Genomic DNA, 6,000 nt, shown 5'->3' with positions numbered 1-6,000 from the left:
CCACATTGGGTGGGTTTTTTTTGGGGGGGCGCAATGTTTAAAAAAGTCAGAGCCAAGCACAGAGTGATTTCATTGGCTGCATCTTTCTCCTCCTCCTCTTGCCACAGAGGTGAAGTTGGGAGGAAGCAGCCCTCAGGCAGTGGCAGCAGCAGGAGCCACCAGCCATTGAAGCCAAGCTGCCATCACTTTCAGCTCCGCACCTGGCTCTTCTCAATGTCCTGATGTTGAGACGTTGCACATGTTATGTCGTATACACAACGTCAGTCCTCCCAATCTCCCTCACAAGTTGGGGCTTCTGAGATGGAAGAGTTAATTCCCATGTGCAAACTGATGTGACCCACGCAGAATGGTAGATTGTTACAATTCCAACATAAAAGCTCCACATTTATATCACACCAACCATGCAGTGAAACAATTACATGATCTCTTGGTCATATGTCAACCAGTTCATATTCTCAGTATATTAAGCAGGTCTTGTAGATTTGCCCCCTTAAAAGCAGAACCTCTGTTGTAGTTTCCCCTAGTTCTATCAATATCTGTTAGCCCATGACCCTAGTTTGCTAGGAACAGAACATTTTAGCAAAATATACCCTGCTTTATTCATGGATTATTGCTTCCTTATCTTTAACTGTTCATAACACTGGAGAGAACAGAAAGATACTTTGGCATCTTAAAGGTGTGAAAAAATATATCTATTCACTGTTAGGAGGAGGGGATTTTCCTAACTAATGCAGGGATTGTTGTTGTTTAGTCATGTCTGCCTCTTTGTGACCCCATGGACCAGAGCACACCAGGCACTCCTGTCTTCCACTGCCTCCTGCAGTTTGGTCCGACTTATGTTAGTAGCTTTGGGAACACTGTCCAACCATCTCGTTCTCTGTCATCGCCTTCTCCTTGTGCCCTCCATCTTTCCCAACATCAGGGTCTTTTCCAGGGAGTCTTCTGTTCTCACGAAGTGGCCAAAGTATTGGAGCCTCAGCTTCAGGATCTGTCTTTCCAGTGAGCACTGAGGCCTGATTTCCTTAAGAATGGATAGATTTGATCTTGCAGTCCATGGGACTCTCAAGAGTCTCCTTCCAGCACCATAATTCAAAAGCATCAATTCTTTGGCAACCAGCCTTCTTTATGGTCCAGATTCTAAAAGGTGTTAACTCAACCCTCCATCTGCAGTAGAGATATTGTGAATATCCATTCCTGCTTCGTTTGTGAAACCGACATGCTGGCTGTTGTGGATAAGTGTCCTAACATACAGTAGGTATCATGGCAGCCTCTTTTGCTCTCACACAGGCACCAAAGTTGTTCACTTGTGTGAACAGTTCAGCTAACTGTTGGGGGATAAGGTGTACATAATGGGCAACAAACAATCTGATCTACATTATCTTGATTAGATAAATGTTAATGCTTTTAAATGGGCAGCGTGGTGCAAATTCAAGCCACTTATGCATGCAAAGTTTGGTGGGATAGGAGAGCTGGGGGGAAATTCACACCTGACAACCAATGCGCCCCTTGGGTTTCAGACAGTACATGGGTAGAGGAGTCCCAGAAGCCCAGGACACCAATTTTCATGGCCCTCTAGTGGCTATGGTGGCTCATTTACCAGAAGTAATGTATTTCATGTTAAATCTGAAAGTACGGTATATAATCAATTCTGACCAAATTAAGCATCCTAGAGCAAAATATACATCAGGCGGCATAGTTTGGTCAGAATCCAGGGCTTTTTAGACTGTCTACCCATGTACTGTCCGAAACCAAAGGGGTGCATTGGTTGCCGGATGTGAAATATATTGACATTGTTTTCAGCTCTCCTACCCCGCTAAGTCAGATATTGATTTGGATCAGAATTTAAAACATACAAATACTGATTTAGAATGTAGCCCGGTTTGCAATCCAAAATATGCTTAGCGAGTAAGGTCCTCTGGGCATTTGGTTATTCACCTTGAGATGCCACCTGAACAGCATTACATAGTCAGAAGACAGAGGGAGACGAGGCCTTTCAGAGGGAGAAAAGGTCTTTTGGACTTCCAGTGAATTAAAGGTGCAAGCAGAAGTCAAGTACAGTGTATTCTACTCTCATTCTGTAACCAAATAATGATCTAAGAAGAGTTTGGAGTTTGGATTTGATGTCCCGCTTTATCACCACCCAAAGGAGTCTCAAAGCGGCTCACATTCTCCTTTCCCTTCCTCCCCCACAACAAACACTCTGTGAGGTGAGTGGGGCTGAGAGACTTCAGAGAAGTGTGACTAGCTCAAGGTCACCCAGCAGCTGCATGTGGAGGAGCAGAGATGCAAACCCGGTTCACCAGATTACGAGTCTACCGCTCTTAACCACTACACCACACTGGAGGAGGGATATACTATGACAAGCCACTTACATGTAACTAAGATCTATTCTAAGTAGTATTTATCACCCATACACAAGTATTACCAATTGCAGGCACACAGATACATCTTGGCTCCCATGACTGAGTAGCTAACAATGAACATTAAAAGTTCACAATGCAAGCCTAACATACAAAAAAGGAGTGACTGCTTTGGATAACCATGATTACGGTTTGCACATTTTCCTTCTTTTTGTGAAGTTTGAGACAGTGGCTTCTATACCAACAGTAGCAGAACCTATCTACATGTGGCTATAGGCATGAAACGCTCACAAGTGTCCTTCGCAGCTGCACATGTAAGGCATAGGGAGACTTGAAGCAAGACACACTGTAGAGTACACTCAGGCACAAAGAGTTGAAAGTTTATTCCATAACAATATCCCACAAAGTAAATGGGAATTTCAAAAATTTCTGATCTAAGATACAGTAAGCCCACAACTTACGAAGGGGATACGTTCTGGGGATCGTGCCTAAAGCCAAAATCACTTATAATCAAAACCCATTGATGGCTGGGATTGCCAAAGTCATTTTTCCTGGATCCTCACCCCCTTTTATTTATTCATTTTTGGGGGGCCATGCGTGTAAAGCTGAATGCACACAAGTTAATGTGCCTAAGTTGTAGCTTACTGTATGTTGGAGGATGGGGTCAAACAGTGTAAGGTGCTACTCCCTAGGGAAGCACAAGGGCACCCCCAAACCGCTGGAAACTGAGACAGGAATAATAGTTTTATGTTTGGAAGACTTCAAAGTCATTTGCAAAGTAATCTCATTTGGGAGGCTTAAGAATAAACTACACACACACACACACACACACACACACACACACACAGCATTGCAAAGCATCCCCCCTATATAGGAAGCTGAAGATGCGAGTTCATTTCTTGGCATCTCCTTTTAAGAGGATCTTTGGGCAACGGTAGAAAATGCCACTTTCTGCCCGAGAGCTTACAGAGCTGCCTCCTGATCAAAGTAAACTGCTATGGGCTGGAGTCCAAACTGACTGATGGTCTCCCTCAGGATAAGGCGACTTCATACATCAAAGTCTAAGGCAGAGTTGGTAATAAAAAGCTCCATTCTGGGCAGGGGTGGCCTGGCCTGAGGCAAAACAGGAAGGTGCCACCCTGCTGGGTTGTGCGGCAGCGTCCACAAAGCAATGGCAATAACGGTGGGTTCTAGCAAGAACTTGCAGAGCACACAAGGTCTGGTGGGATTTCTGCAAGGAAGGCCGCACTGGAAGCTGCTTCTCCAGCGGTGGCGGAAGTGGTGGGGAGCCTATGAGGGTGCCATCTTTTGGGTTTCCGCCACCTGTGGCAGCTGCTCCTGGGAAGGCCTTCCCTCTTAAAGTGTCCCTGCTGCTCTTCCCTGAGTCCTGCCCTTCTGCCTGAATTGCTATGCATGGGCTTAGGAGGCCAGATAAATTGCCCACCTGATTCTAGACCTGCTTTAGATGTCAGCTAAACACAAAGGAATTGCCCACAACTTCCAGTACAAATTCCAGTGACATGCACAGGAATGCAAGCAGGGGGAAAAGAAGATTGACTTGACTCCATAAATTGTATGTCTATAAAATTGGAAGGGAAATACAGGCAATAATCGGAAACTCAGCGAGGCCCCCATATCCATACGTAGCTCCGGCTGGGTTGCCTTCTTGCGTGAGGAATGGGCTGCATTCTGGGCACATGAAGCCTTTTTCCAGGTCTCAGCAGATAACAAGGCAGTCCCAGTGTGCATGATGCTACAAAAGTGAGCACCATTCAGAGGCTGTAGAAAACGGCACGTATATCTATTTATATATACATAATATACCCTGGAGTGATTTACACATAGCAAAAGGACTCTATGTGCTTAATGTGATTTATTCAATCAGCAAAGAATTGTAAACACATTGTGGTAGTAAAATAGCTTTTAAAAAAAACCTACAGGTACTGATCTTTATCATTTTCACATTTGGAGAACTGTTTCACATTTCCCCCTATTTATAAGAGTTCAAAAGGGCCTGACGGATAACCTATTGTATGGAAAGGAGACAACAAAGGCAGCATCACTGCACATTTACAGTATGTTTTGCACTTAAATAAATATTTAAAGGGGGCAGAAGTCACTGACAAGGAATATACAGGGGTGAGAGTGGCTGGTGTGAGAATATTCCAAGAACAACACTGTTGCATGCAAACAGCGACTTAGGTTGCAATCCTATGCACGTTCACCCAGGAGTGAACCCCAAAGAACACAATGGGACTTATTTTTGAGCAGACATGAATGGGATTGTGTTATTAGGTGACTGGACTAGAGGAAGTAGTCCTGTTTTCATAAACTGTGGTCTGATGCATGGACACCCAGGCCTTCCTTCTTCTGACACAGCCTCCTCTTTAATGTGGCACAGTGGTAGAAAAAGGGATAGAGAGAGCCAACAGTTTCAGAACAAGGAATGGGGATGGGGAAAGGGAGAGAAATTGGGATGTCAGAAAAGCATGTCATTGTTTCACAAAACTGCTTGCTTTTTAGATACCCACGCTTCAATGGCAGCATCTTTTGTCTTTTTGTTTTAAAATAAATGAAAATGAACATGGATCACTCATTTTAAAAGTAGCTTTCCTTGGCTCTAGAAGGCTACCTGATATGTAATGCCTGCTCTAAAATCTTTTGATGAGAGTTCTGCAGTAGACTTTAGTGCTAAAGGAAGTTTCTATCAAAAACAAAACTACTATTTGCCCAGAACCTGGTGGCATTATTGTTACCTTAAGGTCCTCCTTACAATGAGCAATCAAGTGTTCATGGCCAATTCATGCAAGCAAATAGCTGCTAGGTTTTCGGGGGGGGGGGAATGTTTCCCGAAATGCATAATACACAAGAGACATGCTAGACTGGATCAACAAATCAGGTATCTTCCTGGTGTGCTTATCTGCTCATATTACATCAATGGAGTCTTTCACATCCACTGTATTAATTAGCTGCCACTGGAGGACACAGCTGGATTTGTTCTGCATATTCTATTTAGTGTAATGAAGTTCCGTGTAATAACATGGGATTCCCCATAAGCCTAGCCTCGCTTTAAGCTTGACAAATGGGTTCCTGGGGGTCTGTATTCAAGTATTCAGTGCTCATTATTCCATCAAAGCAAACAGCCCTATTATCAACACTCTAGACACTGAGCTTGTCCCCAGAAAGCAGATGGATATATAACTGATAGCAACTATCACTATTTCAATACCAACAGGCCTGGCACACTCACAGACCTTTTCTGGCAACCACTAAAACCACCATCCTGCAAAAACATGCCAAGAATTCTACAGGCTTCCTTCTTCCCAAACCTGACATTTCAAAATGTCAAAAGGGGGGGTTTCCAGGCATACAATGGCAGTGCTTAACAACATTATTACTATTATTATTATTTTGGATTCATGCTTGTAGTGCATGCTGAAGAATGCATGGTTGCAAGTCACAAATAAATACCTTCCTTAACAATTGGGATAAAGACAACTGCAAATGACAGATGGCCAGTGCTCGGACAAGGGCCAACTTCAAGGTGCTGGCCTGTGCGAAGGAACAGTCTGTAAGGAATACTGTAAGCAAATCAGTGCAGCCAACTCTTTAGCATTTACTGGGCCTGTCAAAGAGATAG

This window comes from Lacerta agilis, chromosome 14 (genome assembly GCF_009819535.1).
Source record: "Lacerta agilis isolate rLacAgi1 chromosome 14, rLacAgi1.pri, whole genome shotgun sequence".
Lineage (NCBI taxonomy): Eukaryota > Metazoa > Chordata > Lepidosauria > Squamata > Lacertidae > Lacerta > Lacerta agilis.
Note: the sequence above shows the minus strand (reverse complement) of the source record.